Consider the following 18,040-nt stretch of genomic DNA (forward strand, 5'->3'; position numbering starts at 1 on the left):
TATTTTCTCACTATATATTGTTTATAGTATTTTATACGGAGAGAAGATATGTATTATTTCTCCACCTCTGATAAGATACAGTTGGGGAGCTTTAGGATAAAGGCCTTATGAACAGTTTACAGTGAAAAATGCAAACTTTGAGGCAGGATGCTTTTTTTACGGTAGGATTTATTAAAACACATACTCTTTCTATCTGTAAGTAACAGTTCAGACATGATGACGGTAAGCTTTTGTTAAAACTCATCTCTTGGAAGTTTTTGATAATTCAGGAATAGCATTTATTCATTAACACTGCACAGACAGAATGATTTTAATCTTTATCCCCAGATGAATCCAGCCCATTGTTCAAATCTGTAATAACACACACAAAAAATGTCTGGCGTTAGTCCGGTAGTGTGCTATAGCCACACGAACCTTAAGCCTCTAATGTGAAAAAAGMATCTAAGCTTTAGGAATTTGTCAACTTTTCTCTGTGGTTTGTAAATGACCAGTGAGGGATTCAGATGCCACAAACCCCATCATTCTTCGGGCATTCTTTCATATGTATGCCTGCAAAATTAATAAAAAAAACACGGGGTCACCGTTACTCACAAAGCCAGGAAAGTCTGGCAAGTTGTTTCCAGTCCAGTGATCCGGTTGTATTTACCAAATCACGATTTTGTCTGCGTGTGTCCTCRGGTAATTAAATCCCCTCTGAATGACAGAGCCAGTGTGGCTGTTCATTTTTGGCCAGGAACTTCCATTGGGAGCGACCCTTTTGATCGTGATGGCCAGCAAGGCAGAAGGGAGCTTTGGCTGACCTCTCCCCACAAGTCCCTGACCAGCTGAGCCAGCCCAGTGCGGTCAGTTGTTACGGGGTTTATGTTGGGTCTTTAATCATTTATATCGGGCTACGTTTTGAAAAGGCTCTTGGCCTCATGGGTGTTAGCACTGCCTCTGCTGTTGCTGGCAGTACACCCCCACGTGTACCAATATTGTCATTTCAGAGAAACACGCACAAGGAGCTCCTGTTGAGGTGCCTGCATGCTTATGGCTGTGTCCGTCCTCTGCCAGTGCCTTCTGTCTTGTACAGCACAAAGGGGGCAGGTGATAAATGGATTATTGCCAATATATTCAAACCACAAATTTAAAACTGCTAATTCTTTTCATGCTGCTGAAGATGGAAAATAGTTTGTGCATCCTGGCAAATCTGTCAGGCAGTTTAGTGAGATCCAAAAAATTAACAAATCTGCGTCCTATATTAACATACTTAGAAGCTGTAAGAGCTGTTGAATTCTGTGGGTTTGGATCTGCCCCTCTCCAGTCTGTCCCACTGTGCCTAGCTAAAGGCATTTCTCCTTCTAATCCAAACCCATAAAGAGGCCTCTTAGCAATGGAAGTCATTCTAGCTGTATGTTGTTATGTACGCAATCTATTTTCTCTTAGTTACAGGTTTTTGTTATCTAGAAAGGCCCTGCATACAATTAAAATTCTTGACATTTTTCTTCATAGATTGCATTAGCATGCATGGCATCATAGCTGCCTGATCAATCTCTGTCCTTTACTGGGATGTGTTGAAAGGCGATATGGTCAACATTATGTGTGAATTTTGCACTCTATTTTTCATTAGAACTATAAAATAGGTGTGTGGGCTTAACAGAGTGTTGTATTTATGAATGGAATGAAAAATATTGGCCACACCGTAAGCAACACCTAGAGATTTTGTATTTATTTTCCTGTAAACTAGCTGGACAAATAATGAAATACTTAACATCAGGTTGCTGCCAAAGCACCTAGGCTGCACGTTGGATTATTCAATTTCATAATGCAATTACCTGTGAAATTAATGCCTTAGAAGTAAACTAAGAATGTTATTTTCAGCACGCAGTACTGTTCCATTACCATGAAAAGGAATAACACAGGAAAACTGTGGGAGAAATTACAGATAGCGATCACAAGAAGGAAGGGGAAGATAAAATAGTTGAAAGTACTTGTTAGAAGAATCTCCCAGTGATACAGTGTGATCGTAGCACTCATTAGAATTCCTAAAGTCCCAAATTAATTTAAGTTTTATTCAGAATAAAAGTAAGCATCTATAGCCAGCTGCTACTTATAGTCTGCTCTTTACTACGCCCTGTTAGCTGTAATTTTGAAAGTGTCCGCATGCTTCTAATTGTACCTTAGTTTTTCTGTATCTACTTTTCTATATCTACTTCAGAGCCTGTGTTGTACTTACCACAAGTGACAGTTTCAAAACGGGCACACTGGTACCTAGTGAAAAAGGGGGTGCTATCTTCCCTTGAGACTATGTCAAACCTTTAGGTTCGTCGGTTGTTTTATCTAACAAGACTCCAAAATAAAACTCCTTCCTGTCAGATGCTGCTTACATTGGCCTCCTAGATTCCTTTTATTTCTTGGGAATTTCCTCAAAACACCAGGGAGCTCTAACATTGATGCTATGTGACACACCAGAAAACGGCATCTCAGCATGTGATTCTTTGAGGTGTGAAGCTCTTTGCAAAAGCTACTCAGCATCTCATTGAGTCAGATCCCCAGATTTGCAGTCCGTGTAATGCAGTGCTGCTTTGCTACTTCGTCAGCAAGTTAGGAACATCATGTGTGCTAACAGCAAAAAGCTGGATGTTTTAAATAACCACTACTAAGACAAATAGTACAACTTAGCTTGACAAATGTGTTGATAGACATATGCACTGACTAATACAATAAGCCCCTAGCTGTCAGATTAGGAAGCCTCTCAGCCTTTTGCCATCTCACTTAAAAGCCCTCGTAATACTTGTTACAGTTAAAGGAGCAATCTTGTCTCATGCTCTCCATTTCAACAGGTCCCAGCGAAGGGGAAAGATCAGATTAAATTGTTAGTACAGTGTTTTGTCTGGTGAACTCCAGGAAGCATTAGAACAAAAATGCCACAATGTTTTGACATAAGATGTCATTTAAGATTACATCAAGCTTCTCCACTTCTGTACCACCGGTGCCTCGCTTCGCACGCTCCCAGGGGAGTCACAGCGAGGGAGGTGTGAAACCTGGCGGGCCCTGACCAGGCAGTCTCTGCTCTCGCCCCCGTCCGCACACAGCAGCCCCAAGCCGGGCTGGCGTTCTGGGACTGGGGTGACTTCACACATGTGATACATCACTTTGTTGTACTTGGCAAATTTCTTAAAGGGATGATTTTCAGAGACCAAATTTTATGGCCTTTCATAGGAAATCTGAATATAGGACTCAGGGTGGGTTTCATTTCAGCTACTTTTAGGTAGCCTGGACATCTACTGTGGGATAGACAACCTTCTTTAAAATGGCTGCAGGACAGGGAGGTCAATGCTGCTTGAAGAGACTTCCATACTGAACAAGAGCTTTGAGTTTGTGGTCATTTGGAGTTACTACACAGGGATCTTCAACTCCAGATCTCTGTATTAGGTATTGCTTTCTGCTTATAAATGCTTTCTGTGGAAGTACCGGGCAGCTGCCAGCTGGAGGATCTGATCCTGACTCACCTGGGGGAAGAAGCCTGTGAGACCTAACAGGAATGGGAATAGTGCAAATAAAGAATCTAAAAGCATTTTAGGCTGGGTTAGCCTGTTGCAGACAGTAACAAAGTGTTGTATGTGGCTTTGTTAAATTAAAACCAAATCAGACTCCAGTGTGCTGCAACATACCAGATTAGAAAAAAAAAGTTGGAATCAAATTTTATCTGGTATTGATAAACTTTCTACTCACGGGTAAACCTTAGTGAAGCAGCATGAGAACAGACGAGTTTCCATTTGTCCTGTTTCGGTGGGGTTAAGTGAGGGGGTTGACATCCTGGACGTCCCAGGAGAGACGTGGGACAGAGGAGCCTCGCAGAGAGCCCGGAGACGACAGGGAGAAGTGTTGTGCAATTGGTGCTTGGGGAGTTGCATGCTCTGCAGATGCCCTTCGGCTCGGTCAGGAATGCATCTGGAAAAGCCACCGAGCCCGAATGTGAGAGTGATGCCTTAAATAAATAAAAAGTAAATACATTTTGCATGTTTCAATTTGTGACTGTTAATGGGGTCAGCCGGAGGTTTTGCAGGAGACACAGTGCAAGACACAGGGATTCACTTCTGTTCAACCCAGCTAAGGCTCATTAGGAGAGATGTTGTATTACCAGTCTTGTGCAGACGTTAAGGCCCAGCGTAACAGGACTTTGTCGCATTGTTTCTGACAGCCGTTTCGTAAGTCTGTGCAGATGCAGGGCAGCTAGGTTTTCTTTTAAGGATGTGAGGGCACTAGGGCCTGCTTAATTGGGTTTCTCTGTGTATGTTTCGAAACCTGAAATTTTAAGAGTTTGGAAAATGCTTATTTATTTGCTTTATATAGCATGTTCTTCTGTGCTTGTTACCAAAGTCTTGGCCAGGAACATRGAAAATTCTGCTGGGTTTTACATTTTAAATTAGCTCAGGAATGGACATGCAAGCCTTTAGTTGTAAGGCTTGTTTAGGCCAATAGATTATACATTCAGTGCTGTTCAACAGCAGAAAAAATATAAGCCTTTTATATTTTGTTTAGAGGTTAAGGTATAATTTCAGACAATCTGTGTACATAGTGCCTGTGGGTAACTGAAAGATTGTTTCTCTACGTACATTTCTGCATTATCGTATAATGGAGGACAATCTGTTAGCAAAAAATAATGATACATAGACCTCAGGGATTTTCTTCTTCTTTCCTCCCCTCTCCCTAGAAGTTAATTGCTTCAGGTGGAAATACTGCATATAATGTCCCATGTAACTGATGATTTCATTTTAAATCTGGCCTGTAAGACTAGAGTTTGGAGAGGGAGAGCTCTTGTCCTTAATTAACATTTTGAACAGTCTGAGGCCAGAAAAATCTGAACACCCGCTGTTGAGTTTCAACATAGCATCTGTGCACAGCTAAGATCACTTGTCCCCAGAAGTTATTGCATGTCACTGYGTGTGCAGGTGTTTATATTTAAATGTATGTGCTCGGTTTTCTGTGACTGTATCCAAACTGGATTTGGGTCAGTGTATTGGTCTACATGACAGCATGATTCCAATATACAGAAAACAGACCCTTGGATGTTTAGACCGCATTTAGGTTCCATCTGAAAGTTTGTGCTCCAAATGTGTTCCTGGTTATACTATTCCCCATATTTGGTAAATCAAAAAGCAGCGAGGTGGTTCTTCTTCTTTCCCTGTTCCAAGTTCCTGGTCAAGAATTAAGAAGTCATCTTGCTACCTTAAGCCATGATGCTGTCTATTTTTCCTAAAACAGGCCAACTGAACATTGCTCCATAAATTATTTCGCTCCTTAGGAAAACAAATTTCTGCTTGATTAATGATACTACATGTTTAACTTCTTTTACAAATTTGTAAAAAAAAAAAATTATGTATTTCAGAGCTAGGCAAAATTTCTTTACTAAAAGCCTTGCAGAACACAAGAGAGACTAGGACTGGAGAATACACAGCACGCCTCCGTTTTAAGGGGAAACAAACAGACCAACATCTGGTTCTTCTGTTCACTACAGAGGATCAGAAAAGCTTTCCAGAATATTAAAAGCTTTAAAACTAGTGCATCTTTAAAAGAGTTGGTCACTGTTAGATAAAATTAAGAGAAAACTGTAAGATGTCAGAGTTGTGAGTTTGGTGTGTATGAGGAGATGAAATACTGTGGGAAGAGGAGGAGGAATAGACATGTCCTTCTTTATTGTGTCTGTCTTGGGCCATCAAACACAGAACAGAAGCCAAGACCTTTTTTTTTTAGAGATGCATAATTTAATCCCTGTTTGTTCCATCCCTGCTAGTCTTTGCTCTGTCACGATCACAGGCAGACTTTTTGCAGGCTCCAAAACAGCTTTTGAAACTACATCCATGGAAGATACCTTCGTTTTCAGTGGCGTTTACTGTTCAAGTTTTAGTTTGGCGAGGTGCAGAAAATAAAGTGCTTTGTGAAGGTGCCATTCTGTGATGCCATTAGGGAACCCTATGTTCTTTTTTTTTTTTCTTTTTAAGTAATAGCTGTAGCAAATCAGAGGTGGCTCCTGTCCTTTTCCTGTTTAATGGAAAGCCTATCCCTTATTTCCCTCATTGTCTCTGCCCATTCAGTCTACATCTGGACTAGTCCAGCAGAAGGTAAAAAGCACATCTAAGCCTCAGGCCCTCAGTACTGAGCCCCCCAAGATGACATGGCAGAGGAATTTGGTAGCTGTAGGAAATGCCTACCATTATCAGAGAGCGATTGTCACCCCGTAAACCCCATAAAATTCACAGTTTGCCTTTTGCTTGAGCAAACTTTGACTCCAGGCCAGGGACAGATGAAGAGACAGAAAGAGGTTTAACCCCTTTGCTCAGCGGGTTTCCATTTTCTGTGCTGACACGCAGAATGAGAGGGTGTTAAGCTGGGGCCCAACTTTGCAGCAATAGCCACATCTGCTTCTCTGTTGCAGCGTAGCATCCTGACTCCCAAGAAGCCAGTATTCTTGGCAAGCCTCCCCTGCGAAATACAACCTTGTGTGTCTGTATTTTTATTCTCAAATGTCTATGCAAGAGGTTACTCTGAGTAGTTCTGTGATTTAATACAGAGAAATGGAGCTGTTTTCCCGGCAACACACACTTTATAGTACACCGGGTTCAAATTGCAATTAAGCCTCTAATTATGCCTCCATTGGAAAAAAAGACTCCTTGCTAAGTCTTTCACTTCCTGCAAAGAATGAAATTTCACATGCATGAAACCAGATTACCAAAAAACCAAAGTAACCAWAAGAGCTACCAGATAAATCAGTAATATGTATTAGGTATCTATCCAGTGGGTGTTCTAGGTGGCCTAGAAGAGATTAAGTGTCTTTTCAAAAGGAATCAGAAGAGCTGACTGTAAAGTTACATGGTATCTTATGCCAAAGTAATAGTCATGTCGCTTTAGTTCTCTTGATTTCATGCTTGCTGATTATGCCAATGTGGCACTATAATTTAATCCCTTTATTTTTCTCCCTTCTGGGAGATTGCTAAAACAGTATTTTAGAAAGCAAAATAAATACTCTCTAATGTCTTTTCAGTTGTTCTTCTGGGAAAACTTGTGGTGAGTTAAAAGAAAATACTCAGTGAAGCTGTGAATGGGAGACATTTCCAGAGTGGGTGTGTTTTGAGGTTTGTTTGGGTTTTTATAATACTCTGCTCCTATGTCTTATTTCTTTTAAATAGTTTTCAGATGCTTTTAATACAGTGGAAACTGAATTAAGAAACTCCTCCAAATTCTACCAGTTACGGGAGCTTTGCAGYGTGGCATGTCACGGGGATATTACCACCATGGCAGATACATGCTTAGGGCAGTTCTGTTAGAAGGAAACGGTGATCCTGGTCTAGTCCTGCAGCCTTTACTCAGGCAAATTCACAGCAAGAATTTTTTTCCAGGCACTTGTCTCTCCTTTTGCTGATGGATTCAAAGTTGAAATGGATTCATAACTTTTAAGTGACCACATTTCACCTTTTGAAATGACAGTTTCTTGAATGTCCAAATTCCCAGGGAGGACTGAGGGTCATGTTGTGCTCATTGCAATCACATGAAGACTATCCTATTTTCCCCCCAAATGCCTTCAGTTTAGAGATCATGTAGTTTGCTACCCTTCTTCCCCATGTTGAGTAATACTTTACATCACAGGTGGAATTTATTCCTAAAACATTCTGCCGCAAAGTGAAAAACCAACATCTAAGGGCGATTCGGTACTTCATGGAATTGGTGGCATGTTTATACAACCTCGCTTAAGCTATTTTAAATGAAATACTCCCAGTCCTGCAGAGTTAATCTGCTTTATGAAAGGCTACCTGTCTCCTGTCTGATAGATACGTTGCATTAACTCAGTCGCCAAAACTAAACAGTCAAGGGCCCGGTTGTTTTTGGCACTGGAGTTAATAAAGCGGAATGAGAGCGGCTGGATTTTTTTGCCTGCCCTGTGTTTGAAGTGCAGTGCTGAGAGCGGCGAAAATGGAGACCGATGCAGCAACACAACCGAGACGCGCCAGGGCGGCAGCGAGCGCTGGGCCCTCGGTGGAAGCGTTGGAGCTCCCTGTGCAGCAAACGCGCTCCGAGCAGGCACAAAGGAATGGGGTGCGGGTTGCACCGTTTGCTGAGCACAGCTCCAGGGCGATGATCCCTTGCAAGGGTTTGCCTACTATTACTTGGACGCGGTTCAGCGCAGTTCATATTTCTGAGCTCATTCATAGAGAGCAATATAAAATCCTTCAGGCTGCTCCAGCCGGGATCTGCTGGGGCTGTTCCCGCCTTCAGCTGCTTTCTTTTATATACTGCACTCGACTTCATCAGCACRGAGCGTGCGATGCAGACGCATTGCAGGACAGGGTTAAAACCATCTGCAGTTTGGAAATCGGCAGAGTCCCCGGAGAGGGTGTTAAATCCAGAGAGTGCTGATCTGTTTCCTGTCTTTGTTATGATTTCTCCACTGTAACTGAATCTCCCCCAGAGCCGCRGCGAAGGAGCGGGAGCCCAGCGCAGCTGTGTCAGCAGGCCAACGGCTGCCGCCGCCACCACTGCCTTTGCACAGCTCGCGTCCACAGGCCCCACGGAGGGTTTATTAATTTACGGGTTCAACCCTGCCATGTTTGCCCTGCAGTTGATGGGCGCCCACTTCCCTCAGCGTTTCAAGAGCACAAAGAAAATAAGCGGAGCAGATGGGAAAGAGCATGCTCACCCATTAGCCGTCACTGTGCCTGTCTAGAAAGGATATGCAAGGCTGTAAACATAACTCATCATTACTTTTTATAGGGGTCCCAGCATGGCCCTTTAGGAAAATCCCTAGAAAACGAATGTGGCAGTTAAGACTCTGGGTGGGGACTCTTCTTCCATGTTGAACCCCAAAGCTTCAAAAAGGTTTCACGTTCTTAAAGAAAAAAACACATTATCCACACGTTGTAGCGCATTTTTAGGAGGACATAGTCTGTGTGGTCTCACAAACATGAATGAATAAAAGGGTATGTGGTTCAGCGAGAGCCTCACTAAGGGTTGTGCAAGGACAGGTAGGGGTTACCCTCGCAAAGTAGCTCTGCGGCATCTGACCTCCCATACTGACAGATAGCCTAGGCCTACACGTGCATAAATTATCCATCTCCAAGAGGAGCTGCAGGAGCCCTGACAAACGTTGTTCAATAGTGGAATAATGTCAGTGCCAAGGCTTGTTCCTCTTCATCGCAAGCGACGGCCCAGCAAGGAGGAGAGTTGGGTGAAAAAGGCTGGCCGCTGCCAGAGCGAAGGTTGAAACTTTGCTTGGGGAGGAGGTATACGGTGCACGAGACCGTATGCGGTAGCGCGTAACCTGCCGCACTGGTTCTGGGGCCTGGGGCCGCACGGGAACTCCTTGTCCCCCCCCAAAGCCTTCAGGGCCCTGCAAACGAGAAGAGGTTGAACACCACCGAACTGTAGCCCTCGCTCAGGCGTATCCGTGCCAAGCTGCAGGTGAGGCGCTGGACTGCCGCCATGCCCTCGGCGATTTTCATCATTGCCTTGGTTCATGACTGCAAGAAAAACTTAACTCCCCGTTTATTTGTTTTTCCTGCTTTCTTCTTCGATGGATGGGAGCCGGCCGTGCCATCTGATCAGCTTTTGATCTTTTTCTAGCATGGCCTGTGTGTTTTTAAAATGTTTCGCTGCCAGAGTTGACCACTACTAAGAGAGAGAAAATGCAGTCAGCAAACTTCCCCTTTTTAAAATGCACTGGTTTAAAGCTTTGCAGATTGCATTGCTTGTGCTTCAACCAACTCATAAAGATGTTGCCAGCAGATTTCCAGTAAACTAGACACTTAAGTCAAAGTGACTTCCTTGAAATGTTTGAACTGTGGCGTGTGGAAGGTTTTAGTGAAGATGGGAAGGGGGAGGAGGGAGAGAATCTGCAATTTAAACGCAGCTATTTCTGGTGGAGATGACCAGTCTTCTCTTCAGGTTATGGTCTGTTATGAGGATTTTGGATTTTCCATGCAGATTTCGCAGGCCTTAAAGTACTGATTATTGCATTTCAGCTGTGATCACACTAGGTAAAGAAGTGGTTCTTTATGGGGTTTCTTGCCTCAAGATCTTTTTGAAAAATCACGGGAGCTGTCTATAATGTAATTTTGTCATAACAATTCTAAAATGGCTTTTGAAAATTTGAGGAGACTGGAGAATTTTCTGACTCATTCTCACGAATTACATTCTTAGGTCCCCTGCAAATCTGCTGTAAGTAGGTACAGCTTCATTGAATAAAGTAGCATTGCCCCTACTAGTATTTGTGTGAAATTGTTTGGCTAGATGTGTGTCATCCCACTGTTTGAAGACAGTGAGTTAAACAGTGCTTGTGCAGCCAGCTGAAAGGTCTGAAAAGGAGCAATGTTTTAAATGAAAGTAAAGCCCATCATTTATTTTCATTGCATTTTGTGAATTAGAGTGAGGCTCTCAGTGAACAGGACTGGTTTCCCCAATGATTGCATATGTCATGCAGTCCATTAACACCTGTTAAGGGAGCTTGGGGCACCTCCTATAGAAACTAAATATGTTTAAGATCCTGAATATCTTTGTCGATCTGTACCTGGGCATTTTAATTTTGCACTTATCTTTTTTTAAAATATTTTAAATTTAAATTTTAAAAATTAAATATTTTTTTAAATATTGTAAAAAATGAGAATAGTTTACAGTACTATGATAGTATAAGTAGTAGGGTATTATAAATTGTAAGTTGCATAGTCTCCTCTCCCCCCATCCATGGTTCAGGAACCTGATATAAAAATATAATCAAGAGTTTGTTAAGACCTGTGTAGCATCAAAGTATTATTGCACCTCATGCGAATGTTTTAAAGTTTTGCAATAATATAGTTGATCCTATTTGAGGAGTTTTGCATCAGTTCTCTATAGGATTTACTAAAATATAGATCACAGTTCAACATTCAGTACTAGATCTTCTCTCTGAGCAATAGTCGTAAGAGAGTCTATGTCCCATTATTCAGCTAATAATTTGGTATTTGCCGTGCACTGACTTGAGTGGACATTTCTTACATTCTCGTTGTATTATTAATTTTTAATGAATAAAAGATACATCAAATGTGGTCATAGGTAACGTGGTGATAAAATGGCTAATAGTTGAGCTTGGTTTCACAATGTGGGAKATTTTATGCCTCAAAACAATATCCATCTTCATCTCTATTTGATAATGTGTGTTATCCCACTCTGCATTTTCTTGGCTCTTATTGGGGAAAAGGATAAAAGAAAGTAGTGAGGTAACTCAGAGTTTGCCACCTCCTTGCAGATCTCCAATAACTATCTTTATTTCTTGCTCCGTGTGGAAGAATCACATCCGTTGCTGCTTGTTGTGCTCCAGCTGACTTGCAAATACATACCAAAGGAGAAACAGCAAGGCCCAGGCTTATCTTACTTCCTCTATTCTGCTCAAAAAAAAGACTGAATATTCTCTCAGCTCCCTCAAGGCAGTCCTTTTTCCTCATCTAGATTTTAGACAACTGTTTGTTGCTGCTTTTACGCAACGGGCCCAGCAGGCCGGGGGCCCGTCTCTGCTCCATGAGCAATCTGCTGTGGCCGTGTTAGAGCTCCCGGCTAAGCGGCAGCACCTCGCTCCCTCTCTAGGAGTCGGCTGTAAGCACCTTGCTTGTGTTTTTATGGGTAAAATCACTTGGAGCACTGCCGAAATGGAAAGGCAAAAATGAATAATTGAGCAAAAGAGCACTAAGCACCGCTGAATGCTAAAACATGAGCATGAATGTCACCAGCGTCCGTGAATCGCGAGCTCAAACTTACGAACGTCCCCTGGATAGCATTTCCCAATGGAAAAAACAATCCGGAGGGAGCGCGATGTGAAGAGACTAGAAAAGAGCCCTTTGCTGGGTGCTGCAGCATCAGTGTGGTCTGTGTTAATCAGAGCTGGCAGCAATTAAGAATAATTGAGGTAGTCTTTCTAACTCAGTGATTTCCCCGTAGCTTTTAATAAGGAGGAATCAGAAGGAAAAACAAACGCTGTTGTTCGCTAAGCTCTCACGAGTCGTTTCCAATTGTCTAGAGATCCAACCATTTATTAGATGGAGAATTGGCAGTGTTTGGATTGAGTAACACCAGTTTTCTGCATGTCTGCATGATGACATTTTTGTTTACATTCTTTAAACATGTGGAATGTTAATTTTTCAATTTTTTTTTCCTGGTGTGGGGTTCTTGCATTATTTTGAGCCCAAGCTTGTTTTCCTCCATTATGTAAGAAGTCAAGATAAGAGAAGTGTGATGTATTTTCCTCTGTTAATACTGCAGTTAAAGGAACTATGAAGGCAGGACTGGCCAAACAAAATTCTTGTCACAGGTTTCTGGTCACAGTAGTTCACTTGCCTTTGAAAGCATATTACTCATACAATTTTTACTATTTTTTTCATTTTATAATATTATCTGTGTCTAATGTGATGAGGACAAATAAATACCATGTACATTGCAAAGGTGAAACACATCTGCGGTGCTGACAGCCCTGATTAAATGGCTGCCTCACCTGCAGTCCCTGCACTGGGCTCTCTCTGCTGGGACCACTTCTGACATACCAAACCTGTGAGCAGTGTCCAGTGGCTGCCAAGGAAAAGAAAAAATGTCCAGAGAAATATTTCTCTCGTATCCCTCTGTCCCAAAATGTGATTTTTTTTTCTCCCCATTTATTTTGGCCTAAATTCAGGACCCCAGAACAAGGATTGTGAATGGCTGATGAGAGTGGGCAAAGCTGGAAGGATCCAAGTTAATGGTTCATCCAGGAGCCCCTCGTGCCCCCTAATCAAAGGATGCCTTTGGCAATCCCATGCCTGCATGCCGATACTCATATTCATACACCCCTAAAAATTTGGGTCCTCAATAGCCTTCATAAAGCACAACTAAAATTGCAAATCCTCTGCCAAGTTCCCCTCTTCTTCAGCACCAACACTTCTTTATAAAATGGTGCGTTATTTTTTACTGTTTTACTCAAATACGGTCAAGCCTCTCTAGAATAATTTGGTGTTGGTGTTGAGCTGTGGTGGCAGGTACCACAACAACAGGAGAAAATGTTAGCGAAAGTATACTAGTAAAAGCATGGTCTGTTTCAAATATGAGGAGGCAGATGCTGGCCAATTCTTCCAGTTTACCACAGTTTCCCCTACAAGGTTTGCATTTTTCCCCTTGTTGACATTAAGGCTTCATGAATAAAGGTTTGTAGGCTGATGTCTTCATTAGATAGCTGTCAGGTAACTCAGGTATCGTTTTGGAGAGTCTGGATAGTCTGTGTGTATATGAAATACATTTGTATATATCTCATCTCATAGATAAAGCAAGCAGAATCAAAGGTCTTCATCTCTATTTAGCTACTACTCTGAAAAATACTTTCTCAAAACAGAGTTTTCACGTTTAAATAATAAACTGTCATGTTCTTCCTTCCTGTGCTTCACCTGCCTTGGCCGGGCATCGGTGTACATTATTCCAGTCACCTGTGCTGTAGCTTTGGTTCAGGGTGCCTGTTCAAACATGCTTTGAGTTTGATTTTCCACACCCTGATCAAACCAGGCCTGTGGCTCCCTGTAATACTGGAAAAAATCAGTCAGTCCCCTTGGCTCATATGTTTATATGAATATATATGGAGAAAGCTGTAATTGGACAGGAGCTGGCAGCTGAAAGCAAATCTGTGTCCTGAAAGCAAAACCTGTAGCAAAGATGACACAGATCTCCACGCAACAGGAACGCACTGGCTGGATCTCCACTCTTGGTGTTTGTGCCACTTTTTGGGTATCTAAAACTCTTTCATGCCAGTGCACAAAATGCTCACACAGAGGCTTCACTCTAAAGGTGAATTTGTCCAGCTCGACGCAGGAATTGCCAAGCAGACCAGAGCCCTTTCCCTCTAGGGCAGCGTCCTTTCTCTGAATGCAGCTTTCACTGCATGCTTTGCAATAAGGTGCAACTAGCTTTGAATCGGGGAGGCGTGGAATAACCTGCCCCCTCGTTTGATGGGTTACTCCAAGTTAGAGATTGGCCTCAGTGCAGAAGAAGGGAGAGCCAGAGTGCTCACACTGGTTATTACAAGTGGGTGTTTTACCCGTAGATTTTTTTTTTTGTAGGTTGTTGCTTTTAGTACTCTGTAGCAGTGAGTTCAGGAGCTTAATGACAGACTGGGTGGAAAAGGTATTTTTACAGTCTATTCTCAGCATGATTAATACCCCCGATATTTGTGATATAGAATAGATGTTTCTAAGCAGCAGATACTTCTAGCATTTGCATCTCGTTTTAGGGATTACGTATAGTAAATATGATTGCTTTACACAGGGCTGAATTTCACCTTGAATTCCAAGTATATTAGTTTGTTTTTATAAGGAAATACCTTTGTTCAAAGAGAATGAAACACTGACATATTGCTCTTGTCCAAAACTTTTGGCTCTTTTGTCCCAGAGAAAACTCTGGTATTTTAAATTTTTTCTTGCCCCCACCCCCTAAAGAAGGGATGCTGTAAAAAGAATCATCATGAAGATGCTCTAGAATGCTTTATTTTGAGGTCTTCAGTTGAACTGATATTTCAGAATTCCTGAAATACTGAGCTATTCTGCTTTATTCCAGTTTGATATTAAATTTTTGTTGCTGGGTTTCATGGGAAATAGAGATTAGATAAATTATGTCTCAGTTCTCACCAGGAGACTTGGCTCCCTCACCAGGAATGCATGGGGTATGACAGTGATTTATTTAGAAATCTTATCCGATTCCCTTTTTTGTTTTATTGTTACCTCACATTTGTTGAAATAAACACACTTATTTGAGGAAAATAGTTTTTCAGTTTAATAGAATGTTTTGAGGCTTTTTTAATCACACTTACATTGTCCAGAATGTAAACATTATCTAGAGCTCAGTTTAGGGCTGTCCTGAAAGAAGACCTGAAAATATTTGTAAAATTAAAATTTTTCAAATGGAATTACCTTATTCCATGGAAACAGTATTTTAGTGAAAACTTCTATTGGCTTTAATTTCCAAATAGTGTTTTATTCTTCACTATGTTTTAAGCAGTAGCACACTGCTCTAAAAAAAATTGCAGAATGCCCTTCCATTTATAGCAACTGTATGTTTCATGTGTGCACAAAAGCTGAGAGTGATCAAAATGTCTCATGCTTGCAGCCAGCAGCTCTTCCCTTTATAATGTCTAAATGATGTGTTGTTGCTGTTATTAATGATGCTTATTTCAGTAGCATCTGGTGATAACCAAAATTTACTCTATGAACTGTGCAGGTATTAAAGAGCTTTTAGTCTCAGTAGTTGAGATAACCAAAGAGTAGGTAATAACCTGCAAACCAAGAGAATTAATTATGTGACAGCAGCCAACCAATGTGTCAGCTCTGCCAGCTTCCAGGCAGGAGGCCTAAATAGATTAGAAATAAAGGACAACACAGAGAAGTTCAGTCAGTATTGAGGTGTTTTGTGAGCGTCCGTGATTCCATGAGACCATCCCCACTTAATGACCTAATCCCAAAGTCTTTATAAGCAATAAATAAATTAGTTAGCCTGTTGGAACAGACCAACTTTATGTGTTGACCATCTTTGTCTAGTTTGAACTTCATAATCTGGAACCCACACAGGGATATGTACTGAGAGGTTTCTGGTTATTTCTTTTTTTTTTCTTTTTTTTTGTCAAACAGAGCTTGACTGTCATAATATATTATGAGTCTATCATGAACAATCAAAGAATCACCAAGAACATATCTAGAGAGCTCAAAATATAGTTTCGAAATGCTTCCAAGATATGTATCTTGGCTGCATCCGTGGGGCTAGAGGATGAGGAGGGATGTAACATTCCCATTACTTCTGATCAGTACAGCAAAAATTTTATATCAAGTGATGTGGTTGTGACTACATAACTGCTCAGCTGCCCCACACAAATCAGGGCTGTGTTTGCACCAAACGTTGTCTGCTGCAACAGAATTTGTTGACAGACTCTTTTCTGCAGCAGCATCATGGAGGAAGGTGTTACAGCTACTTTGGTGTCTCTGGCATGAGCTTAGACAAGTCTGCAGCTGCTGTGGTGTCACCCTGCATCCCCATCAGCGTCTGTGAGACCTAACTCAGCTCTTCATAAGCAAATATAAACAAACCAGCTCAGGTTGTACAAATTCCACTGGTAGTATCAGGGCTCACAGCTGGGGTAAAGCAGGAGTTTGACCTGTCCAGAACAGAGGGGTAGTGTTTTTCTGAAAAGCTCTAAAAGCAGAAAGGATAAAAACCTGCTGAAATCACATTTTTACTGTGATGAAAAAAGCAACTGTCCAAATTATTGCACTTTCTGATATTTAACTTATTCTGTTCAGCACCTGAAATTATTGCATAAGTTACTTTTGATTACTGTATTATATGCTCACATCAAAGAGCCAAGTTTCATGTGGTTAGGCCATTTTCAGTAGAAATAAACAAACTGAATTTTATTATGAAAAAAGAGAGCAACAAGTGAGAACTGACTCTTGTGCAGTTCTTGCTGACAAAAATCCATGTATTCAATTACATCTTTATTTTGGGACTGTGTAAATGGGCAAGGTGCCCACTCAAACGGCTGAAAGTCTTCCCTTGGATTATGCAGGCAGCTGAGTCCACCAGCTCTGTCTAGCTTTTCATCTGAATTATGTTGATAACTGCAATGTAGCCAGGTATAGTAAAACATGCCAGACAGCTCATGCCTCTCTGTGCATAGTTTATTATAACATAGTTTATTATAACAGTTTGATGCATAGTTTATTTCAACAGTTTGATAGTCAACAGTTTTTTGGAGAGTTGCAGCCCGTCTTGCTGGATCCTTGCAGGTGGATGCTCATGTCATTTGCTTTCTCTGAGAGGCTGCTGTTATGGGATCAGCTCTGCAGAGGGAAGTCAGCATTAAGCGTTGCTGTGGCACGTTACCCAACCATCTAGCAATCAAGTCTGCAAATCTTCTGCAAGCTGCAGCGCTATGGCTGGTGTATTATGGGCCCGTCTTCAGACTCAGCTCAATAACCTTTCTCCCAAAATGTGTAAGGTGAATAGGATGGGAACTGTTGCTTTTCCRGTGAACTCTGGAAAGAGTCCTGCTAGCCTGCCATGTTCCTATCTAATAGTTTTGTGGACTCAGAGGAGCTAGAGAATGGCTGGGGGAGTGAGGGATTAAATTGCCAGGAAGGATTTTAGAGTCACTTTAGGGTGTGCTCACTGCTGAAAACTAACGAAGTGTAGCTGTCCTTGGCTAAACAAGTGGTAGTAAAGAAAGGGTAGAGTCATCATTGGGTAATGCAGGGTGATGGAGCTCTTCAGAGAACAAGAGCTACCCAAGTGTAACCAGGCTGCTCAGGCCTGAGCGATGCCTTTGCACTGCCATCTGCCAGCAAAAGTGCTGCTGGCGTGTGCTGCGGGTAAGCAACCTGCCTCCGCAGTGCTCAGCGCATCCTATTACAAGCAGCATTCAGCACGCATCCATCTCCTTCAGTCCGCAGTCCCCAGTTCCTGACAGCGCAGCGATAGGGCGGGTGGCAGAGTGGCAGCGACGTATTGCTTCAGTTCACCTCATCCCCATGCCTTTTGCCAGACACGGGGGCTCCTGCAGCCCTGCTTTTGACTTTGCCACCTCATCTGCGCCTGCAAGTGAAAAGAAGGCAACAGCCAGAAACTTCACTGCAGCTTTTGTGTTTTGGTTAAATCAGAATCTGAACCTGGGAGGAAGCATTTTGCAGGAATGTTTCCTGAGACAAATCTGTCCGCCTAGGAATACTGACCTCTAACCCTGTCAAACTGAGGAATTTTCGCTTGAGCCATCTCACAGATCTAACTTGCCTGGCATCAATCTCTTCTGCCTATTGATGACTTTTTATTGTTGCTAACTAAATTAAGGTGGTATTAATGAGAGAGAATGTAGTGTCCTGGATCCTCCATTAACTATTACTTAAGTATTACTGTGAGCTACAGACTTCTTCCACTTTTCCTCTTTCTTACCTTTACAAGGACAGTCCCATGATGAGATTAAATAGCCTTCCTCACGATGCAGGAAATGAGGTGAAGGAAACAAACATTAGGAAGAAGGATAAAG

Source organism: Apteryx rowi, unplaced genomic scaffold (genome assembly GCF_003343035.1).
Source record: "Apteryx rowi isolate R43461 unplaced genomic scaffold, aptRow1 scaffold_149, whole genome shotgun sequence".
Taxonomy (NCBI): domain Eukaryota; kingdom Metazoa; phylum Chordata; class Aves; order Apterygiformes; family Apterygidae; genus Apteryx; species Apteryx rowi.